Raw genomic sequence first — 27,046 nt, forward strand, 5'->3', positions numbered from 1 at the left:
CAGGGCGAATTATGGCGCCGCAACGTTTTCGACTAAAGTAGTAAAGAAATAATATTATTATTTATTTTTCTTACTTACAATTTGTGGTTTATCATGTAGCGTATTTAAATAATTACTTATTTGTTATTTTTAAACAAACTGGCGTCCTACAAATACATGAATCATTCAACTAACTTAAATTAAATAATGTGGTGACATTTTGTTACTTAACTCTCAGACATTATCTTTGATTTTCTGACCACCCTTGAGGTTACATAAAATAATTATATTTGCCTTTTAAAAACTTCGAACTTTGAATAATAAAAATATGTGACGTGAAAAGAATTTGATTTTAATTTACATTATAATTCATTCTGCTTTTTAATGCCAATTCATATTAGTCTACTTTATTTTAATAGAACATAGTTTTTTATCATTTAAAGATTACAAGATTAGACCTTTGCCACAATCAATGCATACTCTGTAAACAATAGTCATCAGGAACATGAAGAAATATGAGACCTTTATACAACTATGCAGCTTTCGATTTATAAAACGGGTAGAGGCATATGACCTTAACAGCAGTGAGTGAAATCTTAAAACAATCATTGATGTATTATATTTATATGAGTCATAAAGCGAACTAGACTAACTGTATAGAGGTGCAAAATGCGAGTTGTTAGGGAAAGTCACACGTAGTAGCATAGTGTTCATTAGTTAGCCAGAGATGAAGAGTCAATTATACAGGGTATCCAGGGGTAAGGTGCACAAACTTCACGAGCTGATTCTAAATGATAGTATAAGTAAAAAAGATAATTAACCTTTTTTCGAAATTTCAACTTTTCATAGAAAAATATTTTTGTATTGGGAAAAAAAAGGAAAACTAACTAACTAGCGAACCATCATGCCGTTTTCTGCAGGAGAAGGCAGAGAGGACGGACCGCCAAACGACTCGGTCTTGGCACACACTCCTTGCCTCTTTCACATTCATACATCAACTCATACATACTCTTCTATTATTCTCACTTTTGACATGGCCCGACTCAAGTATCTGATTCACTTGGTCGTGCCATGTCTTCCTCAGACATCTCCGACTTCTGCTACGAAAAAAAACGGAAATTTCCAAAAAAGTTATTTATATTTTTTAACTACTACTATCATATAGAATCACCTCCCAATGTTTGTGCACTTTACTCCCAGACACCCTGTATTGAAAGCCGCTTCAAATATAAAATGCGTTTACACGCAAATGGCTATTACGTTATTGCATACATTAGTTGGCGGATACTGCAAAAAATATCACTCTTTGACATGACTTGAATGAATTATATTATCATGTGACGCATTTGCAAAATAAACAGCTTAATTATGTACAGTGGTGAGCATGTTAGTAATTCCATTTCACAAATATTTTTCGCTGGAATTTCCTGTTTATTCGGAAAGGTCCCTGTTACGCTTCCGGAATTATGACAATTCCGTTTGAAAGCTTCAGTTGCCGTGTTTTCAGTGGTTTACGGTGAGTCAGCAGAATGTGCTCGTTACGTGTGTCGGTTGAGTACACGATGGCGATTGTTCAGAAATAACTTCACGTGCTACGTTGAAATACATTCCCGTCAAGTTAAATGCTCACTTTAGTGATTATCCGTTAACGGTGTTTAAATGGTATTTAGATTGTAATATTGTATGGCAAGTAGTTTTCATAGTAAATTCTTGTGGCAGGGATAAATGAAATATGTTTTTGAAATTTATTATGCAAAATTTCAATTTTTAAAATACGAGAACGATTTTTTTTTTTTTTTTTATATATACAATAATATTATTATTGGGTTTATAAAAACAGTTTATATTTAAACAAGTTCTGCTGTGTAATTATTATTACGAGAACGTTTACTTATTTTTTGGTATTTTTTAATCGTGATATTAACTACCGTGACCTTTAATTATTTAAAAAAATTTGCAAACCGAAAATATTCGATATATTTTTGTTATAGATTTTTTCGACCCTACCTGTTATACATGAAATCCTGATGAAAGAGTTTTTTTTTACTTAAACCACTACACAGGAGGACCTAAGGAAAATAATTTCCCTCAGCGTCTATGTCATCTATAAATGCTGAAAGGAGGGTCTTTTTTAAGTAAAGGAAGGAGAAGAAGTTTTGAGAAGGTTTGAGGGTTGGGTAGGAATCTATAAATCAGTGTGTCCAGAAAATGACAGACATATGTATATATCACTCCAACTTCAGCGCAAGGCCATGAGTCGAAAGACCAGTTGGAGAGGTCAAAAGGTCTCCACAAACAAGCCCATTCCGATCTGGCATGCCACACAGCTGAAGGAAAGGCTCATCCTGAACACACCTCACTCTATGAACCTGAGCACCCCTGCTTAAACGTAACGATCGTGGTAACGTGGTTAGCTGGAAGAAATGGGGTCTACCCATAAGCTATACCTTTTGTAATTTTAATTTTACAATAAATAATTTTTGATTTGATTTGATTTGATTTGATCCACTTGGGATGACCTATGGCAGAGGTGTTGGTTATCCAATAAATGGTTCCCGGGGCGGCGGTAATCAATCCCAAAATTGTTTACCGCCAAAATTGTAATTATTCCAGATAAATCCAGAGAGATTATTCCATAATTGATTTATGTAATAAAGGATTGCATTTCATTGTCCTGAACACAATACCAGATCAAATACCTTATTTTATATACAAAATTTAAAATCGAAATACGCACAAAACTCCTTGCTCGGGCGTATCTGCAAATATTATAATGCCTTAAGCGATATTGACATTTTCCACTGTACCTACCCTTAAATCGTTTAAAATCAAATTAACCTTACTATGTACTTACTATAAACATGATACGCTACTGGATTTCATTTAAATTTTCTAACAATACTTTTAAGTCAGTTTTATACAATAAAATGCCAACATCATTATTCATTATTTACCGATTGTTAGCTTTCCATACAAAATCGTGTGGTGTTTCATCTTCTTTACATCCTTCCCTAAAAGCAAATAACCGAGATAAGTCAAAACCTCTTAGACCACAAGGCTGGGACACTTATTCAAAGCAGCCTCCTAACTTGTATGGAAATTTTCAAAAAAAATATTATTTTTTTTTCTTATTTATTAAATTATCTTAAATTGTTTTATTTTAAGAAAATTAATAAAAATACATTTATCATACAAGTACATAAAATACAATTTAGGAGGCTGATTTGATTCAGTGTCCAGACCACGTGATCTAGGAGGTTTTGGATAAACACGCGAATGAAAAGTTGTGAAAAACAGAAGGGCTTTTATGATGCCATCCTTTCAATATTTTCAATAGCTCAAGAAAGTAGCTATAAATCCCTTTGAAAAATATTTTATTTTTACCGAGGCGTATAGCTGTTTATAAATCTTTTGTTAAGATGAAATGAAATACCCCTTTCGTATCGTTCCGATATTCAAAAGATCAAAAAAGCGGTCGCCTTTTATTTTTTATTGAACACGTTCAACTTTGACATTATTAAATTTAATAAAAGATCAATACATGCTTATATTATTACTTGAATAATACTGTACATTATATCAATCTTTAAATAAAAATAATTAAAATCAAATCGATCAGCAATTTGTTTTATTTTTGACAGTTCAATTTCGAAATTAACAGCTGATAGTGGGATTTTTACTAAGCGGTGTACCATTGAATGATAGGCAGAATGTTTGTGTGATATCGGGTGGTTTGACGTGTTATGTATAGTTATATCCGTGAATGTCGGTTTACGATAGATGTTAAATTCAATTGTATTATTTATTGAAGTTAGTGTTAACACTGTTAGTGTAAAGATACAGGGGTTAAAATTCTTCACCGTAGTAATAAAGGCAAAAATTAGATAATTTAGAAGCACTTGAAATCAGAAAATCCCTCAATAATAACTCCAGTATAATAAATAACCAAATTAATTTGTCTTATAGTCCTATTCTAGACATATTTCCAGTTAACCGGTCTGTTCTTCCTGGAATTTCCGTAATTACCCCTGCCACTTTGTCCACCCCTCCCTCAAACACTTAACATTTTTGTATTTATATGTCAATATTTTGTGTAGTAGATCAGTTTTAAATATTCTCCTGACGAAGGAAGGGATCTTCCGAAACCGGTAGAGTGAAAATAAAACTATAGTGGTCAAAAACAAATTTATGTGTTTTTATTATAGAAGAGGTTTTCGTCTCTCCTCTCCACTCCTTCTTGTTTCCCGAAGTCCCCGCAACGGAGGAGTCTACTTTTCCTTGGTTCCCTGAAGGCCCATGGCGGAAGAGTCCAATCCCTCTCGGTTCCCTTAAGGCTCCACGAGGTAAGAGGGTCTCGTCGCTTCTCTCCACTCCTTTTTGGTTCCTTGAAGATCCCAATAGGGAATAGGCCTCCGTCTCTCCTCTCCACTCCTCGTTGGTTCCCTAAAGGCCCAACGATAGAAGAGGACTTCGTTTCTCTTCTCCATTCCTCTTTGGTTCCCTAAAGGCCCCGGGATGGAAGAGGGTTTTGTCTCTCCTCTCCACTCCTCCTCGGTTCCTTATAAGCCCCGCGATGGAAGAGTCTACTCCTCCTTGGTTCCCTGCAGGTCCCACGGCAGAAGTGCATGGCCCAATCCCCCTCGGTTCTTTGAAGGCCCAACGAGGGAAAAGGGAGTTTTCAAATGGTTCAAATTCGTCTCACGGGTATCTAGGGAAATATAAGGTCTACTCCAGCAGAGCCCCGAGTACTGGAGTAAGGTATAAATACCCCGAGATGCGACCCTGGTTCTCGGAGGCACCGTTCGTGACGCTGTTCCCCAGGTCATTCAGCCTGAGCACGGTAGCTCACACCTTAGCTGGGGATGGCTATTGTAGGTCGTGTTTTCACTCCCTGAGCGAAGGGTTCGCCACACTCCCTGGGTCGTATTTCTAAATAATATACAAAAATTAATTGAAAATCAACAAGTTCGATCGTAAATCTCTCAAGCATTGTAATTAAATTACAAAAATTAATTAAATTACGTAGAATTATTTACGATTTTAATTACTTTTGAAACAACCTTCGCTGTTTATCTATGGCTAAATAATATTTGCGAGCATTTTTGGTACCTACCCAATAAATTTTTACTAAAACCTAATTATTTTCCATGTTATATTAGATTCTCTATAAACTCTTAGAATACAAGTCTTCAATGAGTTTTTTTTCGCTTCATAGTAGGAATATATATTGTTGAGAAATGATTAGTTTTACTCGAGTAGAAAGAGATGCGCATTTTTTTTATTTTTAAAGTAATACAAACATTCCTGGGCTACGAATGGACATATTTGTCATTTTTTTCTTGGAGATGGAGATGGAGACAGTCGAGGAATCAACACACTAAGCCTGGATAGGTCACAAACGTGATACCATCTCAGCCACTGACCAGTGCTTTCAGAAATCATATTTTAAAAATTCAAGCAAGTACAATAAACATAAAAATAATGATTCTGAACAAAAAAATTTAAAATTACAACTGTCAATAGGTGTCCCCGACGTTTTTTTTTCAAATTATCATTTTACCATTGAGTAAAACAACCATATTTTAAATTGTATTTGATTTGATGACTTTGTTCAGTTATGATCTGTTGATCAAGCATATATTGCGTTAAAAGTAAAATAAAGAATAGAATAGAACGCTACCATGAAACACAAAATAGTAACATTTATTGGTCCTCTGATGTACAATAATGATATATTCAACATTTAAAAAAAGATAAAGACGGTTCAAGATCACATCTGCTCCCAACCGTCTAGAGCCAGTAGACTATAGCATCTCCAATTTGGTATGCTGTGAGGCTGAATGTATTGGGGAGGGGAAGTAGATAGAGAAGAGGAAGAAGGATAAAGACCTGGCTATTCAAATTTGATCACCAAACACGGCGAAAGCCATTTCAAGTAACGTTTCTATTTTGAATGGTGGTCTTAAACCAGGGGGATACGAGAGTATCGTCAACTCTGGAATGTGCCGCAAATATATATATTCCCGTTGGATATATAGTCCCGTTGGCGTCGTATATCTTTTATCAGGAGATTTTTCAACGTGGATGAGTGTTAATAATTGTTACCCTTTGTGCTATGCATAAAAAAAATCTTGTCTCAAACATTGGTTTACCAAAAAAAAAAAAATTAATATTTGACGAGTTCAAGTATCTTCACCAAAAAATGTAGACAATTCGTCTCGACGCCATCTAGTGAGAGAGTTAGCACTTACAATGCCTTTCTCATATAAAATAAAGTTGGTTGTTTTCAGTTGGTGAAAAAATGCAATAAGCAGTAATTGTTAAATGAAACACTAGTATATATTGAATTATTTCGCGGATAAGAGATAAGCCGCCATAGCTCAGTGGTCAGAGCTGTCGACCGGAAATCGAAAGGACACGGGTTCAGGTCCCGTTGGCGTCATGTATCTTTTATCAGGAGATTTTTCAATGTGGATGAGAGTTTCAGGCTTATAATTATTGCTTATAAAATAATATATGTATTAGTAATTTGTCAGCGCACGCCGGGATTTGAATCTGTGACTTCTAGCTTGCTAGTCGAGTAGACCACGCTTTAGCCATGATTGGTGACCAGATCTGAATAGCCAGATACTGCACTGCCTTTGTCTTCCACATTTCCTTCCCCTCCCTACTACCTTAAGCCTCGCAACACACCCCAATTGGGAACACAATGGTCTTATTGGTTCCAGACGGCTTTAGTCAGATAGAGAAAGACAGACAAAGGTAGATTTTAGAATATTTCTAAGGTAACTGTCAGGAACTTGATAGTTGATGGATGAGAATATTTGACAGCTAAGCCTCTGTTTAAGTGACGGAGTCGAATTTAGACGAACCGAAGTTGATTCAACCAGAGATTGTTTTTGTTCAAATAAAAAAGTTCTAGCTCCCGCAGAGACGTTCGAGTGGAAGCACACACATGAGAATAGTTTACTAATATTGACATGAACATTTGGTAAAAGTGAAAAAGTTTATCCATTTCCAATGGTTAAAGCTAACGTGTTGTTATTTTAATATTCTTTAATAATAATCAAAATACGTCATAAATAGGTGAAATATTAGCTACGAGCCTATGAAAGTAAATAGACTGTCGACGATTTATCAATGAAGCATTAATAGTGATTTTTCAAAGGGCTATACATTTATTTTTATTATTAATTTTTTTTTTAAAACATGACATATGACATATTACAGTGATGTTTGGCTGTCCAACTAGGAGATTACCTGTTTTAGGACAGTCATAAATAGGCATATTTATTAAAAGTGATTCATGTTTAGTCTAGTGTATTGACTTTTACTTAGTTATTGCACTTAATAGATAATATGAAAAGTTTTCTTGGCTGATATAAGAAGTTGATAACTTGAATTTTAAATAATATAAACGTAGAGAATAGACTAAAAGAATATTCAAATACGATAATACAAAAATAGCAATATAGTAAAAAATTATTGACATATGAGTTTATAAAATTGAAATTTTACTTTTAATTTAGATGAAATTAATATTTAAAATTTAAAAGACAGTTGAGAAAGATATTTAGACTAAGAAATACTGTTTGTCTATTAAAAAATTATTCATATTATTTTTCAAGCTTGGGAATTTATAAGGAATCAGATCACGAGAATAGAGCAGATATAGAGAGAGACGTACCATATTCATCGTATTGGAAGCAAACACATGAAAAATCTATTTATTACACTATTATCATAAAAAAAAGTTAACTGTTGTTTTTGATCTTATAATCTACTAATAACTTGTCACCTACTATTTACTCTTCTAGTTTCCGAAGCAAAAGTAGAGTCCTGATGAAATTTTCATAGAGGGATGCGAATCCTCTTCGTCACCTGTTACATAAAAATTCCTTGATGCAGAATGCTACATGTGTAAAAACTTGTTTCAATGCTGCCTGGATGGAGTAACCCTAAATTGCCCTCTGAAGGAGGTCTTCAAATATCCTCAAATAACTCATAAATTATTTTAATAAATTTATATGTTGAGAATTCACGATATTCCTGTATCTGAGACGGGTAGATGCGCTGAAACTTTAAATACTTCCTTAGTAGATTGAAAATCCTTTGTTACTGCGCATAAAGCATCCTTCTTCCTTTTAAACAATTTGAATAACTTTTTACATTATGCTAAATAATGGTCAAAATAATACCGCAGACGGGGGAGAGATTAATCCGGAACAAGACAAGAAATTGTTTTCATTCCCATTTCGCTAAATATTTGTTATACATAAGTATGATATCATAATTAATGTAATTTCTTGGTAGCAAGAAGAGATTTTTTATGTATATTTTAGTAAAATTTCAGAAGCTGATGCAGAATATGATTTCAGATCGCTGACAAATGATATTTATTTATTTGATGTTTCCGTGAAGAATTCACTAGAATCGATTTTTATTCGGGTACATTCAGAGAAAAAATGAATTAATGCATCTGCATTAGAAATTTGAAAGCACCTGTAGTGCATTCTGTTTTATGTATAATACATTATAATACTCATATATAAAAAATAAAGTTTCTGTGTTTGTCCCCAATAGATTCAAAAACTACTGGAACAATTTCGCTGAAAATTTTAAAGTTTGTTATTATTAGTGCCAGGAGTGTTTAGAGAGTGATTAAATCAGTAAAAAAAGACGGGGACGCCCGACAAAGACTTCAGGCATTATATGTGCACGGGAATGAGTTGCCGGGTTGACTTGAATTCGAAATAATGTAGTTTTATTATAGTCACACTGTGCTATATAGTAATGAATGGTGGAAAAGTTCGGGACGCCTAAGAAATACTTAACGCATTAAATCTGCAATGGAATAAGAAACGGAGTAAATATAAGTCAATTTAATGTATTTTTTAACAGAGAAAATGTGGGTTTTATGACACTTTATGTAGTAAATGGTAGATGAATTCAGATACGTCCGAGGAAGACATGTCACGATCAAGTGAAAAAAATAATTTAAAAAAGTAATATTATTCAATTTTTGAATAATAATATTATTACCACCTTAAAAAGATAACCAGATTTCAGGTACCTACCCTATATTTCACAACCTCAAAAGTTTACTCCGAACTATTCATTACCCCGGGAAAACCCGGGCAATCCCGGGCAACGCCGGGTAAACGTAAGCTAGTTTCAAATATAAAACATTCTTTATGCCATGAGTGGCTATTTTTTTCAGCAGCCTGGCCAGATTTTAGAAATTAGATTTCCTACCAAGCCACACTAGAGGTGAATCGTACTACATAGTCTTGATACTTGGAATGACTGGTACAAGTATGAATAAATACCTAGTCCAAATACCTGTTCCCTAGTATTTAGCACCTGTACTCACTTTTGAAAGTGGTATTACGAAAGGAATTTTGTATGGGATATTGGGATTTTAATCACTAGGTGCTGGATTCCCCACAATAGTTAGAGAATTTCTGTGAAGGGTAATTCCCTTTTTTGTTCAAAATTCCAAGTTTTTCAAAAATCCGATTTAATCACAGACATAGGAATTAATAGACGAGAAGATAATGGCGAGGGGTAATATTAACTGTTGAAGAACGAAGGGGGTGAAGCTGACTGTGATTCGTCAATAAATCAATCTGACAGTAAATAGGCATCTCGCATTATAATATCACCATTTACTTCTTAAAAGTAAAATCTGCTTTTGAATGAATAGACATTTTTACATGGGAGCGCAAATTACTCGCCACGTTATGAACTAATTTGCGAAGTCCAAATTCGGCAAAGTAAATTTCTTCTGTTTGCAGAGTCGTAGTTAGTTTCAGAGTATTTAGTTAAGACACTTTTACAAATGTTTCATAATTTACTTACCCCAGTAAACAACGATGAGCACACTTGAGAATCGCTACATTGTGATGTGATAGTATATGTTTCTAAAACTGATCCATATAATACGGTGTGAATAAGCTTAAAATAGAGTAAAATAATGCTTACTTATGGAATGTAATACGACAATTGGGTTTATTCTCTTTTTCACATCTATTTTTACAAGTTTTCATATCACAAGTCAACATTTTGCCGTGTTATTTCGTAAAATGAACCGATGATGCCTCGACCATAGTTCGCACAAGAATGATGACGTCACGTTTTCAAATTTCACTTGAGGCCATACGCGAGCCCAGCCGGCTCCAATGGAACCGGTATGGGGAGTGGGGATAATACGCTTTTAATCACTTAGGGCAGGTCTACTAATATTCATATGTCTATGGATTTAATATATTATGGAATAAAATTAAAAATAAAATCAAACGCTTAATACACTACATTTTGAGATGAAAATGTCGAAAGTGAAAAATAAAAATATTTCCGTGTTGCACAGAACTAAGCAATGCAACAGAATGTTTCTTACATTCTTTATTAAAACCATGCCGATTTTAGGCCCTCAATTGATAAATCCCTTCTTACATCCTCTTTCTTGACCCGCCTAACAACATTGCCTAGTTGGGTGGCGACACACAGGGAGATCTGCGCTCAGCGTATTGACTGATGGATATTTATAGAATCCAACCAGATAGCTACTACGCACGTTGCTAACCACCTAAGTGACGTATTCCAACAAGATGGAGTTTTCTCATTTTCTGGTGCCCTGCTGATTGGGATAGCCTTTCATGTATACATATATATCATGTATATATATATATATATATATATATATATATATTGGCAGTTGACAGCTGCGTTGGATCGTGTCATCTGTCTAATCCCAGGGATAAAGTAGACCCGCCAACAGGAGATGAAAATCCATTATCGAAACGTCGGGAACTAATTATCTGAAGCTCGATGCTCTAACGATGAAAGGTTAATAGGGATGTTTTGTTTGCCGCAAAATCGTTCGCCTTATTGAAAAGACGTGACTATTATGCGTTGGTGGTAATAAAATAAATTATTTACGCTTTGTAAATATGTATTTATCATTATTATTTAGTAAAATGAAATAACGCATTTAAATTTAGCGATAAAAAATGTCAACAGAATATGACCTGAGAAGTCACATTTATAAATTCCATTAGTTTGATGCCGCCTCGATTTCCGTAGCACCTCGTCTGCAAAATATGAAATAATCTAACGTCTTATTTTATTTCTGACCGTTGAAGGATAGTGCATAAGTGTAGTATAAGTGTCCAGACAGTTAGATCTGTAAGATAGCTAGTCAAGTGGTATTCCGAGTTTTTTACGACACTTTTAACGTGATAAAGTTTTTAAGAAGGCTCCCATCAGAATTAACGATGTATTTCAATATACAGTGGTGCCTCACACAACGAACGCCTCGCACAGCGAATGCTGCACACAACGAACTTCGCTTCACACAACGAACTTCGCTTCACACAACGAAGTCGCCCGATCTTCTACGATCACTGCCGATTAATTGCATCCTCCCGCGCAGGCAGTCGTTAGACTCGTTAGTCACTGCGTAGTACGCTTAACTTACGCACGTATCGCAGCAATCGTTCTTCATTACGAATTAAATCGCACACGTATCACGGCAGTCGTCCTTTTAAGATAAACTCAACATTTTTTTTATATGATATATGATATGAGCAACAATCAAACAATCAACCAATTCCAACTGCTGACATCAAGAACATCCTGGTCAAATGGAAAGCAGTTCAGGAGTTTACCAATGCCTACTATCCGGATTCCGCTGAAGCAAACAGGATCAACGACCTGTACTCCGATACTCTTGTCCGTTATTTCCGGCAGATGTTGAAGAAAAGAGAGAAACAAACGACTTTGGACAGGTTTTTCACTGCACCATCGGCGGAAAATGGATGAAGATGTGCAAGATTCGATTATTTCTTAAAATTAAAAAATGTGTGTTTTTTTCATTATGTTTTTAGATGTATCTAAATAAAAATAATAACAAAAAATTTATCTTTTTTTTATGTCATCTTACCATATTTTATGCTACAGAACGAATTATTTTTTTTAACATGTATTGTTATGGGAAAACGCGTTTCACATAACGAACTTTTCGCATAACGAACTTGCTCCTGGAACGAATTAAGTTCGTTGTGTGAGGCACCACTGTAAATATTTAAATATAATATCTCGTGGCCCAAGGGTTGTGGCGCTGAGTGGCGAGTATATTCTAAAAATAGAACATTGTCCGTTGCTTGTTTGTGCTCTTACGTCATTGTGTGTGTGGGCATCATGCGAGGGGGGTGAGGGGTAATAAGATCCTCGAAATTCAGTCTGCACGACCAGAGAATCAGTCATAACTCCGCAGCGGAAAGTGTTACATGAGTTACTCGTACGTCGTCATGTAGATCTTTAGATGCTCTAAAATAAAAGCTAAGAAAAAATCTTATACTACTATGCCTAGTGACAAACGAAAGACTTTACCACGTGAAAACGTAATGGTAGTTTAGGGATACGACCCACCCCATTTTATTACATTAGTCATGATTAGGAACTAATCTAGAAATATCCACTGATAATGATACGAAAATAGTTTTATAATGTATCGTTCTTTCTTAGAGAAATCATCAGTAAATGTATTTATTTAACTCCCAACATTATTGACATACGAAATACCATTGGATAAATAAACAAATTTAATGACGTGCTCATCATGTGCAACATAATTCACGAGTGTGGAGTGAGGAGTGCGTTTGCACTTCACTAATCCCTTCTGCTACGACCAATGCAAGGTACTCACTATCTCGCAATGTATAATCCTAAGTGGAAAATACTCAGAAGCGTAGAGTTCCCACTATGCCCTACTCCGCGTCACCCTCACTTAATGCGGAGAGGAAAGCAAATAATGAGCTCTGTCTAGAAATTAACGCTAGGATAGTTAGCACAAAATCAACCTCTATAATTGTAATTTTACTTAATATTAAATTTCGTGGTGCTCTGCAGACCACCACGCAACATGGTTAGGTAAACACTATAATTCTAATACGCTGCAGGTGCTTGGATTAAATGGGTTTTTTTCAGATTCTTATTTATTTATCCTCATTACTTAGAGGGGAATAATTATTCCGAGTCAGTGGACATCTTCAATTTATCACTTAACAATTACAAAAGTGTGTTACCGAGGCAGTTTAGTTATGTGTAGTAAAAATTTACTGTATTAATATATAATTTTGATACAGTACATTTTTACTACACATACCTAAAAGTTTATTACCGAGGAAATTTAGTTATGTGTAGTAAAAATTTACTGTATTTATATATATTTTTTACTTAACAATAACAAAAGTTTGGTACCGAGGCAGTTTAGTTATGTGTAAAATCTACTGTATTAATATATAATTTTTACTGTTCACGTGTAAAACTTCCTAAAAAAGGCGTTTATAAATTAATAAGTAAATAAAAATTTGTAATATAATTGAAAAAATAAAGTTTTTTCATATATTTCATAATATATCGGGTACTTTACTTTGCGGAGGCCAAATAATATAAACTCCGTCACAGGTTTTTTTTAATGAAATCAACAATGCTCAAATGCAGCAAACATGCGGGTAATGGTGCGCGATATCTCGTTGCATAAACTCGTACACTGGTCTGCAGATATCAATATATTTTTAGCCAGTAAACTGTTTGAATTGTTGATTTTTTTACCTCGAACCTCTTCGAGTGAGTCAAGTGGCGACGAGTATTTTTTAACTAATATAAATGTTATTAGAAAGTTAATTGAAAGATTGATAAGTGATTTCAACGGGGACGCGATAATTTCGAGCAGCAACTGAAATCACGTCCCGCTTGCCCGTTTACTGGAAGAACGTAACGCCACTTCCTTGCCGCACCGACCTGTGTACCGTGTACACGGAAAGCATATGAAAAGCGCTCTCGGTATCGTGCATTCATACAGCACGCGGCTCATGTCGATTTCTTACCTACCCATGAGGGAGCTGCCCAAGTAATCATACCGAGCAAGTTTCTCATAATGTTCAATTTTTTTTCCCCCTTATTGAGTATGATTATTCATTCCTTACAAAGCCTAACTTCTCGTGTAATCTACGCAGTTAACTGAAAAATTAATTTAAATTAAAAATAAAATTCATTATTTTTCAAAAACACACAATGAAAACATAATACCCTTTTTCGAAACCGATTATTCTTTAATTTCTTTCGTGAAAACGATCTTATTTTATTTCAAAGAAATTTCTAGTCGTTCAAATAAAACTGTTAATGAAGTTCTCGCTAAATTGATCACATTTATATCGTCCGTCTTTGTTACTTTGAGTTAATTTTGTAATTAAATCCCTTCTAGAGGCTGGCTCGTTTTATCAGATTTGCAGAAGCAGTTGAATATGGTGGACAAAAATTTTTTCAACTGATGAATACGGGGTACTGAAAATTAGTCGTGCCATATGAAAAAGGATTCATTCTTAATAATTATGACGTAAATTGGAAAAGAGATGTGTGTTTAATATCAGCTTTCCAGCTAATATAATTCGTCCAGCTCAATACTTTTCCCAGAATGGAATATATTCTGGTCTGTTATTATATGTACCGTTTTAATTAAGTTTTAATATTTTTAAAGCTTCAGCTAAAATTTCAGGTTTTTTGACAAGGGTGGTGGGTAATACATTTAACTAAGTCCAGCAATTATCCTTTCGCCGAAATAAGAGTATATCCAAACAACGCTCCGAGATACATGGAATATAATAATTTCAGATTTATATGTAATGAAAACATTAACAGTGATTTGAATATGTTACTTTTTTAATTTTTTAATTGACCCAAATGTTCTAAACGATCTGGAGCCAGTGAGACTATGGCAAACCCAATTGGGGTATGTTGTTAGGCTGAAGGTAAAAGTGAGGAGAAGGAGATGGGGAAGATGAAGGTGAGGAAGTACCTGGCTATTCAGATCTAGTCACCAAACATGGCCAAAGCAATTTCAAGCAAAGTTTTCTGACCGGTGGTTACACCAGGGTGATACTGAGAATATCTTCCACTCTGGAACGTGCCGCAAATATAATGTATACTATTTTAAGTAAATTATTAAAATAACAAAAACTAATCAAATAAATCTTATTTGAGAATGCCGGGATTTGAACCCGCAATCTCCAGCTTGCTAGTCGAGAACCTTACCCCTCGACCACGGAGGCATAAGGCACGGTTAATAGTATATTGAATAACCAAATAATTTTATCTTTTAGTCTTATTCAAGACAAATTTCCACTAAGCCGCTCTGCTCTCTCTGATTTGAACCCTCCACCTTCAACTTGCTAGTCGAGAGCCTTACCACTCGACAAGAAAGGAACATTTAATTTAATTAGACTCAAAAGTATCTCTTGATGGTAATTAGTCTGGAATTCTCTTCGATGATTTCAAATTATTTCAATGCGAAAAACGTTTTTTTTAAATGGTTCTGAAACCATCTTAAAGTAAAAATAAATCTATACCGTGAGAGTAAAACTAGTCTTATCAAGATTCTGAAAAGCAGAATATACATTATTTTGCATTAGCAAGACATCTTCATCGTATAATTTGCAAAGCATTTTCTGTCCGGAATTTAACTATGTTCATCTCACAAGGTCATTTCGATTGCTCGAGTAAACTAATTTTTGAAAACCAGATGAATATTTTGGGAAGCGGGTTTCCGTAAAAGGTTCTATGATATTTCATCAAAATAAAAATTAAACACGCATTTAAAAAGTGAAAGGTATTGAGTCATTAAAAGTGGTGAAACAAAAACTAGGTAAAATAGTTACCTAGAATATTTCTAAAATTAATAAGCTTCCGGATTCCAAAACGTAATACTAGTCAGGATTTATTTCAGTGCAGAAATTCTGGGACTAACTACCATATGTATTCCTCTTTGCCCAGAATACTAATGGAGGGAACTATTATACCAGGTCAGTGGACATCTTATATAAACAAATATAAAATGTGGTTAGTGAAGCAAATCAGCTATGTACAATAAGTAATGTATGTTTCTAAATATTCATATGTAAAAGCCCAGAAAAGGGCGTTAATTAATAAATGAATGATTACCTATTTAAAATGTAACCTATTTAACCTAGTTTTTGTTTCATCACTTTTCATGACTTTATATCACTTTTTGTAGGTGCGTTGAACTGTCATTTTGATGAGATACCCGGTCACCTCCGTAAAAGTTTAAAAAATATTCTAGAATGCCTTATTTTCCTTTTATACCTTTCTATATCTACTTTTTAAACAATGGTCAGAGATGAAAAAGTACATTAGTAACACACTGTTCTGAGGCAGTCAACTCTTAGATCAGTAACATTATCAGCTGTAGGCAGACTGATAGAACCTAATCGCAAGCCAAATACTAAGTTTGGTGATTGCGCTTTCGGAGTATCTGGGCCGAAGGCTTGGAATAAACTCCCTCCGGAACTAAGATCTATAACAAATCCAAAAGAATTCAAGTCTAAACTAAAAACTTACCTTTTAAAGCTGTCATACCCTTAAATTAAATATACCATTCCTGAGAGAAAGTCCAGTTATATTCAATTTTCCAACTATGTCCTAAATCCTGTATATAAATTTCGCTAATAAACAATTAGATAATGTTAATTAAGTGTTAATCTCAAGTGACCTACCAGGTAAATATTGTACTGTATATTATCTCCATAAATAGTTAGTTATAACATAGATCACTGTATAAATGTATTATAAATTTGTACAGCACACTTGAGGTGATTTTTCACAAAAACGGCGCTATACAAGTCATCCAATTATTATTATTATAATTATTAATACAAAAGCACATTGCCACTGCGTGGAATAATGCTAATTTCGACTGGTTGTACGTGGTTGTTTGTCCCAGTGAAATATTCCAACATGAAATGTGAAACCTAATTTGCTTTGAATTTAAGTTTCACTCTCAAAATTGGAACGGCTTGTGTGAAGAAGAATTCGAAGAAGTGATAAAGTAGCTATAAAGAACCTTTATCAAAACATTTTTGGAGAAAATTATTTTTAATGTATTTAAAAAAAATGGAATTATAATATCCCATGATATTGCGTTTTTCTAGTCAAATGTTAAATATGAAAATACAATGTAATTATTTTGTAATCGTAATTTATGGCTTATGGTTCCACAGCGCGACAGGTCTGGCAATGTTTTGACATTTGTGAGTAAAATATTGCTCACATTTAATAACGCTTCTGGGTAATCTAGCGATGATAAAAGAATATTGCTTTTTTATTTATTTATAAAACTCCTCTCAAGTTCTCTCGTGACTTTACACTATACAGACAGGGGAACTAACTCTTGTACCTCATACTAACTATGGTCAACGAAACGTGAGGAGCCTTACGATAAGAATTTTTAACAGTCTTCAAAATTGGATAAAAACTGTGTTTCACATTTATTTAAAGAATGTATAAATAAATTGGATCAAATGTAATGATATGGCCTTTACCGATACACTCATCCAAATTTGAAGATATTGATTTAACCAAAACATTCAGTGAACAAATATATTGAAATATAGTATTATATCATATCAAGATAAAATTACTGTCAAAAATAGTATATCATATTAGCCCTATATATCATATGTGCTCCACCAACACAGATCAAAATTAAGTTAATTGAATAGGTAATCGAAAGATATTCAATTTTTCGATCGGTTATTCGAACCAAACTATCAAAAACGGACACTCAAACAAATGTCTAATCGATCTATAACAATCCACTCGCTTTGGGTATGCTATTCTGTGCATTATACAGGGTTTTCCAATAGGAGGAGTTATTTTGATATTCAATCGTAAAAGATCAATAGTTTTGTTGCTTGTGTGGCACGTAGCGCCGTCTTGTTGAAAGTAAACGCTGTCCAGATCAACGTTTTCTGAGCCCCAGATGCGACAATTTTGCTTGTTGACGAAGCCACCGAGGTAGAAATGTGCCTCATCACTCAAGATGATTTGCATTTAATTCACTCAAGTGAATTTTAATAATTTCAATTAGTTGTAGAAGCGTGTATCGTTCTATTTTTATCAATGGCGTAGTTTATACTTGTCAAATGTCAAAAATGACAGCTTCAAAAGTAACATCTACCGAAATAGCGGGCTATTCAAAATTACACCTCTTATTGGAAAACCCTGTACATGTAGGCATTGAAGTCGTTTTTTGTGCTTTGGATACTCTTGTCGAATACGTATTCGGCCTAGGCAGAACAAGGCAGGCGGGATTGAATGCGCGTGCGCGAAAAACTCTTTCCAGCTTCGTGATTACGGAATGAAACAGAGAATCCAATCCATACTGTTGCTGGTGTCTGTGTGTTTACGCGACATTCGAGCATTGAAAATGTATTTTCACCTGCTCCGTTTGTCGCGTAATGTTGTTGTTATGTGTGGTGTCTCTGAGGTTGTGATCATGTCATTACATTACAGTATCTAGTGCTGTTTATGGCTAGAAAAAATAAGTCCATAAGTTTTTTTTAAGACGGAATAAATAATTAATAATAATTATAATATTTATTTTAAGTCTAGAAAACGTATGAAAGGTCTGCGCACGGAGTAACATGAGTATTATGAATCTCTTCAAATTGATGGTAATCCGATGAAAAACGGGATTGCAGGCCGTTTCCTGATAAATTTTAGAAAATTCGTAATATATCGAAGCACCTTTTCATGGACGTGTATTTACCATGATAATATTTATTATTTGTGTATTTACCAAATGCGAAAATATTAGGTTTTTTATGAACACGTGTTCCATCATCGCGATAATTTACTATTAATTCATTCGTTAATGCCTGAAACCCCATTTTCAAACAGATTACTAATAATTTGATGATATTCTTAATAAATTAGTAATACTTATTGTTCCCCGTCTCTTCTTTTAACTACTTTTCATTCATTATGTAAATTAAATTATTTTTATTTCCCATTATATCTGGTCTCATGGTGTTTGTTTAAAAATAAGATTGTGTCGGATAGATACCAAAAATATAATAATAAATACACCTTTGTTTAAACGTAATTAATCCTGAGAACAGTAAAAAATAAGAGGTATAGTACTTAACTTAATATTTTCTCACACATTGGTGTTGAGCTTCAGACCGCTAATCTGATGATGAAGGGCTTAACAAAAGCTAATTAAGGAAACCCTTAAAATATTTCATAATCTGCTCTTTCATAAATGGCGCTAATTTCATTATTTTAGAAAAAAAACTTTAATAATTAAGATGAGCCCGTAAATATATGTATCTGGTTAAAAACAGTTTTATACTCAATTTTGAAGTTTTTTTAAATTCCATCCGTTTTATATTTGGATCAAAATTTGTTGCTTCCTTCCTTCAAAATAAAATTATTTTGGTGTTTCTCAAAGTTCACATTTACATAAATATTATAATCTTGTTTAGTAACTTTGATTCAGAACTCATCTCACTTGAGTAAGCACGTCTGTTTCAAAATCTGTAATGGAGGAAAGTTCACTTCTGATCATTATAGTCAAATCCTTTGAAATCCTTGAAGCTTATTTCCAAGGGCAGTCATTTGGAGAAATCTGTTTCCAGTATAGTAATAAAAAATAGTTGTTTGCGGCATCTGCTCGTAAAAACTTTGCCGTTTAAATATTGATCAAAATTCTACCAAGGCCTGGGACCACGACTTTGTAGATATTTCATAGCTGTCTATGATGAATTGTTTGGAAGTAAATTTTACGTAGATAAGAAAGCTTATTGTTAGTCTGGAAATAATTTTACTTGATGGTGATAACAACTGGAGCGATTTTTGGCATATTATGTCAAGTTTGAAAAAACGAGCGATCTAAAAATATGGGTTAAGCGGAGAAGTCTAGGTGGATTCATAGGCTTTTAGACACAGTAAGCAGTTCATATGTTTCAATATTAATATTTTGATGAATTATATTGAATATATAGCGTATATAGCGTAGTTTTTCTATATATATATATATATATATATATATATATATATAGAAAAACTTTCGAAACTTCGAATTTTCGAAAAAAAAATGTTTTCGAATGCAACAACATCAATAATACTGTAATATTTTAGTATTAGCACTCTATTACTCTGAAAATTCACGAGCCTCTACTGATTGTATGTTCAAGGGTTGAAAGCTTAATACTACTAAGTACATAGAAAAAAATATCAAATAATATTTACCGACGCTTTCATAAATATTCCATTTACGTACATTTTACGATTACCTAATACCCTTCTAAAATCTTTTTCAGCTTATTTCCACATCTTTCACTTCAGTCAAGTTTCATTTCAATGCAAAACCACTTTTATAATTACTTTTCCCATGGGGCGTACCTCATATTTCCTGAAAGCAAACGGCCACAGTGACTGAAAGGTGAGTGAGTTTGAAAGTGAACAATCCGCCGGCAAAGACCGGCGAGGTGAAGAATCGGGCAAATAGCTTTCCGCGCTTAGCTCTGTATTTCCATAAACACCCTCCGTCAACCTAATTACAACCGAATCGGGCTATGGATTTTTCAAAGGACCTTTTTGACGAATAATCACAATTATTATGAAAATCGTAATATTACAAACATAATATTGCGTGCTGTTGGAATATTTTTTATGCCTTCAATTATGTTTTGGTTGCAGTAGAACTATGATTTTTTGTGAACAGTAAGTAAGCACTGACGAGAAACGATCAAAATATATTACCTGGTGGCTAATCGTCATAGCAAATTAACCTTGTATCCTACCTCCGATAAGAGCACATGGAGAATTGTTCTGATTTTCTGGCATAGCAGTTGCGTATTTTTTTTTATTTTTTTACATTGTGCATTATACATTTAAACATTGTACATATAAAACATGATAGTGAATATAAGGATAGTAAATTGTATTTCTGAGTCCTCCTAACTAGAGTGACTTGTGCTGAGGCGGACTAAAGATATTTATTTCGGTTTAATTTGTTTTCTATGTCGTTTTTATTATTTTTTCAGAATTTTTTCATTAATCTCTTTCAACCAGATTTTTATTCTCGATTTATAACCATTCAAATTTTCCATTCGCTTTATATCAGGGGGAAGGGTGTTTTGGAGTGATGTCTCAAAATAAATGTAATTTCTTTGTCCGAATGTGGTTTTATGACCTGGAATATTTTTATGTCACTGTCGTTTATACGCCTAGAGGATTCAGTACCTTTTAATAGTTTCGATAATATATTTTAAGCATTAATTTTTTGTACAGTTGGTACATCAAAACTATTGAAAATGTCAATCCAAGGCGTTCTTCTGCTTATTTTATCTAAGCTATTGGTTTTTTTAGACTGACAGAAGAGGACGCCGGAAGAAATAAATATTTTTCCCTTCCTGTAAACTTTAAAGTATTTAGATTCACTAGACAAGATTTGGAATATCATAGATAGTACAAGGATAAAATCCAGGTATCTAATATACCAGACATATAATATACACTTACAAAATTCACATTAATAACATTGAGCGAATACAAAAAAAAATTCTGCGTTTTATTAATTAAATATCCCACTAGAAGACTTACAATATCATTTCTTATTAAACACTCTAAAAATACACACATTGGAAGATAGGCGTAAAATAAACGACTTAACTTTTTTATTCAAGATTCTAAACTCTAAATTCGACTGTTGCGAACTTCTGCAACTCATAAACTTACGAATACCTACAATAACAACACGAAAAAATACACTATTCCACTGCAACACACATAAGTGCAATTACATTGCGAACTCCCCAATACAACGGTTTCACACTATGGGAAACCAATACTTAGGTGATGTCGATATATTTAATATTAACTTTGCGAATTTTGTGGTTAACGTAAAATACTTATTTCAACACTATTTTTGTAAACCAGTCAAATCGCTGTATTTTTCAATTTATGTTCTTGTTATTTTTAATTTTGTTTGCTGCATATATTATTTTTTAATGTTATTTTATTTTTATTATTTCTTTCTTATGTTTCAAAACTGTCATTAAAATTTTACCACCTACATGTAAAAGCCCTCTGGGCGTTAAATAAATAAATAAAATAAATAAATACCGATACTTCTTGTATATGTCTTGTCTAGACACATACAGCTTTTTTATTTTAACTTTTATTCCTTAAAATAACTTCTTACTTAATAAAATTTATTACAAATTACAAGTAATAACCACATTCTTGCTAACTCTTTGTATGAAATATACCTATTTAAGCATTATTACAATCGGAGAAATGCCTAATATACGACATAAATCTGGTATATTAGCGAATATTTTATTTATGTACGCAATGTACATTATATTCAAAAGATAATCATGTACACTAATAAAGATGGCTTGAGATATACAGTGACACGTTGCGTATATTCAGAGAGTTAATTTTTATGGGACATAATTAGCAAATTAATATTGTAAAATATTAATAAAGGCCATCTAAACCTCACCATTAAAATTATAATGCTAAACAAACACTGTATATTTTGTTTCCGAATTTGCCGCCGCACATTTAATCATGTGCCGCCACAGAAAACTAACAATCACACTAAGGTTAACGGACGGGCGTTCCGTAAACATGAAGATACATGTTACTAAAGATCCCGTTAATAGGACAACACATTAACGGTCGTTTACTTGGTTGTTTAGCTATAAATATGCATAAACCACGTCGGAACACTCAACCTTGCTATTTTCAAGGCTTCCTAGTACTCCTAAGTTTAGCTAACCATTTGACAGAATTGACCTCTGCGAATGAGAGAAATGTTTCGACAAACTGTCAATAGCGATCGACTCGTAAACAAGAACAATACACTACGTATAAATTTCAATAAAAAAAGTTTTAAACGCCCAACCGAATTCATTCCATAAAATTACATTTTCATTTAGTTATGTTTAAAATATATGTTAAATATTAACAATAATTTGTTGAAATGTTAGAGATGAGAGATACTATGTTAGTTGATTTTGAGTTAATATAAACTATGATTTATAATATCTCTGAAATTATTTCACGAATGTAAATAGTGTTTATATTACATTTACTTTTATTATTTAAAAACTTTTATAATTTATTTACATTGTTACTCATGTCTCTGTATACTTATTTTTTATTTGTTTGAACATTTAAGTCTTATATTTTTGAAGTGAAACTTCTTTACGCGCGTTATACATTTTCGAGGACCGGAGTAAAACCAACTCATGACCGTCACGAAAAACCGTGATCATTTCGCTATAGGAGCCTAGCTAATATTATATACCCAGTTTAGGTCACTCTCCAAACTCAGCTTCGCGGTCTAGAGGCAGAGCGCCCGACTATCGTCGTGAAGAACCGAGGTTCGATCCCCGATTTAACTATTTTTTTTTTCTTTATGTGATTTTTTTAATACGAGGAATGGTGATAAAATGCTCTCGTGCTGCGACTTTTAAATATTTTGACTATATGATATTTTGGTCAAAATATAGCTTACAAATCGAGCTGGTAGAGTCGCTCGGTATTTTGATTAAATATTTTTATTTTGAATCATTAAAATTACTAATCAAGGCCGATAACGCGACTAATTACCCTCGCAGACGTGCGCGACAAGTTTTTTTTAGTAAAAAACACAGCCATAATTGAGTTTTTCAAATTTTAGAAATGTTTTCAAATTCAGACTCCATACGGGTATGAGACTGTTAAAACACAATAAATCTTTTCCAAACTGACAAATATACGGAAATATTTTGAAAAACGACAGATATGACTTCACACTGCCGATATATCTTCGATTCGACCCTATATAAAGCGTTAACGAGACGTTATGTGACATTATTCATTTGTCGTGTTTGAAAATGAAAATTTGCGGGGGACAAGTCAATTGAGGAGTACACGTTGTATACGCGGTTCTCGTCGCGCGAGATTCCTCTCCTCGCGGTCTAGAGGCAGAGCGTTCGACACTCGTTATGCAGGACCCGGGTTCGAATCCCATATTTTTATAACTTTATTTTTTTTTATCACATGCTACCACTAAATATGTCAATATTAGGAATTTAGTTAAACGTTCATTCAGCATTCTGAATAATAATAATATGAAATGAAAAGAGAGAGAGGAGAATACTAAAAGTTTCACTTCCGTCGTGCGTAGGCTTGCCACACACTGTATTTTTTTCTTTCTATATATTCTGAATATTACATTATCACTGTAAGCATATGTTTTTCCATTCTTATATAAAAGATAACTCCTTTCTAAAACACAAACATTTTTAGAAAGAATGTGATAATGCAGAAAAAAGTTACACACTGAAAATTGGAGTAATTTTATGTTGACAAAAATAATACTATAGAATAAAGAAAGAAAATGCAAATCGTTGATAAAATGAAAATTAGTAATGATTATAAATTTTTTTTTTCAATTCACTGTTAATCGTTTATTTTGGCTCTATGCTGATGTTTATTTACATGGAAGCGATCATATAAGTTAACCATCTGTAAAATAATGTTAAAATCAATTAATCAATCAATTGTTACTTCTTCGTTGCTGCTCGGGAAAGATTTGAAAAACAAATTGAATTATAAAAAATATGCTACGACTGACGTGTAGTGCAACTTTTAAAAACACTTGTATATTTTACCACCGTCTTTGTAATGCGGACATTTTTTGTTGTTATTATTGTAGTGTAATTGAAAACCCTTTTTTATCATAATTGGCCTTCAGATTATGTAATGCAGTATTAATCAGACTGATATTTATAACGTTTACAATATTTGAAACTTGCCACTCCGAAAGTACAGTTCCTTTGCTGATCGTTTTATTTTTTAAGCTTTTCTGATGCGGAGATATGCATAGACAATGAGATTCCAATTCCCGTTTAATTTAAAATTCTGATATTAAGTGAATTTAATACAACTGAATACTAAGAATTCAAATCTTGAAAACATTTTAACTTTAATCAGTACTTACCTTTTTATGTGACGAAAATATTGATTTTGAGAGAGCGAATTCTAAAAATTCATTTTTTCGTGGAAAATATATTTTGCCATTGGTCAAACAAAATTCTTATTTATATACTCTAAATTTTATTACTGAATATGTTGAATTTTACAATCCCCAAATATATTTTCCTTCTAAAAATCGATATTCGTTCACTGAATAAATGCTACCTACAAAATCCTGAACGCGCCAACTTCGTCTGTTGAATTGAAAAAATGCCGAATTCATCGGAGTGGTAGAAAACGTCAATTCATTGAAATTGATTGAATTATGTTTGTATTACCTCAACCCGGCTTTTATCTAAGGAAAGGCAAATTCAAAACACTCGATAATGGAGAGAAAGGAATTGGAAAAATGCTAAGTCACGAATTATGCTAAAAGATTTAAAATGATCACTAAACGATGTTAGTTGTCCAAACATGATACAATACGATGGAGCTCAAGGTTGCATCACCTTACTGGGTCAGAGAAAAGACTTCGATCCTCTCTCCGTTCCAATTAATTAATTTTAATCCGGTAGGATCGCGATGCCCCAACCAAAACATAGAGTTATTAATAAAGTACGCAAGATTTCTGCACTTACCATGTTTGATTATTCTTCAGTATGTTAAAATGTCCAGTGTGACCAGTGGCGGCCGGTGGTCAAAATATGTGGGGGTTCATCGGATTACAACATTAAGTCATAAAATAAATTAAATAAAGGTACGTACCTATTTATAAAGAAGTTCTATTCTCTGTTCATTTTGTTTAGCAAAGACCTCTATCAATGCTGAACACTGATAGTGCGTTCAGTCTGTCCTGGCTCAACGTGTTAAAAGATTTTATTCTTTTTAACGTTGAGAAACATCTTTAGCTTTCAACTGAGGTCATTCCAAAGGTCATGAATGGTGCACAAAAGTTTTAGTAATTTCACAGTCTCGGGAAAGTCTTCTAATAAACAAGTACTATAAAAAAAGTTGTAAAATTGATAAAGCGCCGTTAGCTTTTGAAAAATCGTCGCGGGCGTAAATTGCACAGAGTTTACCTTTTAGGTACTGAACTTTATTTAGGAAGTCATACGTTTTAAGCGTCACATTGAAATCATATTCTGGGAAATTTGACCTGTATCGATTTTTATTAAATAGCTCATTATGGTGTTTACCTTAGGCACGGTAGCCTGAATCCAATTGCATTCTGATGTCAACTTTTCCTAAAACCTTTAAGCTCAAAACTTTTTGTAAATGTAAATGATAAGAATTATGTTTTTTGATTTTTTCAGAAAGGTGAGTTACATCAGTAACACCGCTGATTGTCCAAACTGAATCAACATCGTAAATTAAACACGTAAAACAAAATAAACTATTCAATTGATCACATGCACAGAGCTACAAGCTTTGTTATACATTGTTTTGTTAAATGATCGAGTAAACTTCTTCGATCCAGATTTGCACTCTTGTTTTATTATCAGTTCAGGTTTTAGGTGGACCGGCATTTTTTATTATCACTTTGTTTTCAAAATTCGACCTATTATTCTTAATGTATTCCACATTCAAACTCATTCTTAATTTATACGTTGAACAAACACAAAAGTAATCATAAATTAGTATAACATGCAATTGATATGCCTTATTAATAATTGATATACAAGATCGATATAACCTGCAATTAAACTTCAAAACTTTCTCAGAGTAAGAAAAGTTTTACATTCAAGAGACAATGCCTGGCAACGGCGAGTACTGACTGAACTGATAATAAGTAATCTGACCATCACTCATCTCTTAATGACAAGTTTTATCCTGTATGCTTGTATCGAAGAAGCGTAACATTAGCTGAAAAATAGCAGATGGTAAATTGAAACAACGATATCGACAATAATATCAAACATACGCGTTTTAGTTTAACTTTCTACTGAATAAACCGTTCCTTCTGATGTGGTGGTAAAACTCCGAACGCCGTTCTTGATATGGTATTATTTGCAAAGAATAGTATGTAATGGTATGGACCCACGCTTTCGACTGTTCCACAGAATATGCGACAAAGCAGTTAAATTTTGGATCGCAATCGAAAACGAACTGCTACGAACATAGGCACAAGTCAAAGTCGGTCTGCAAGTTAAGCGCGCTTAATAAGTAGGTACCTTTTGAATGAGATATTATAACCGAACCGAGTTTCGTATTGTGATTAGCCATGTCG

At 33.4% G+C, this 27,046-nt stretch overlaps 1 protein-coding gene across 4 annotated transcripts in view; it reads left to right on the forward strand.

Moving 5' to 3' along the window:
* Positions 1–27,046, forward strand: part of LOC149415292 (neuroglobin-like) — a 238,661-nt gene that overhangs the window by 190,030 nt on the left and 21,585 nt on the right. The gene's annotated exons all lie outside the window — the stretch shown is intronic.

Source organism: Hesperophylax consimilis, chromosome 18, assembly GCF_061612785.1.
Source record: "Hesperophylax consimilis isolate HC1 chromosome 18, BYU_Hcon_1.0, whole genome shotgun sequence".
Lineage (NCBI taxonomy): Eukaryota > Metazoa > Arthropoda > Insecta > Trichoptera > Limnephilidae > Hesperophylax > Hesperophylax consimilis.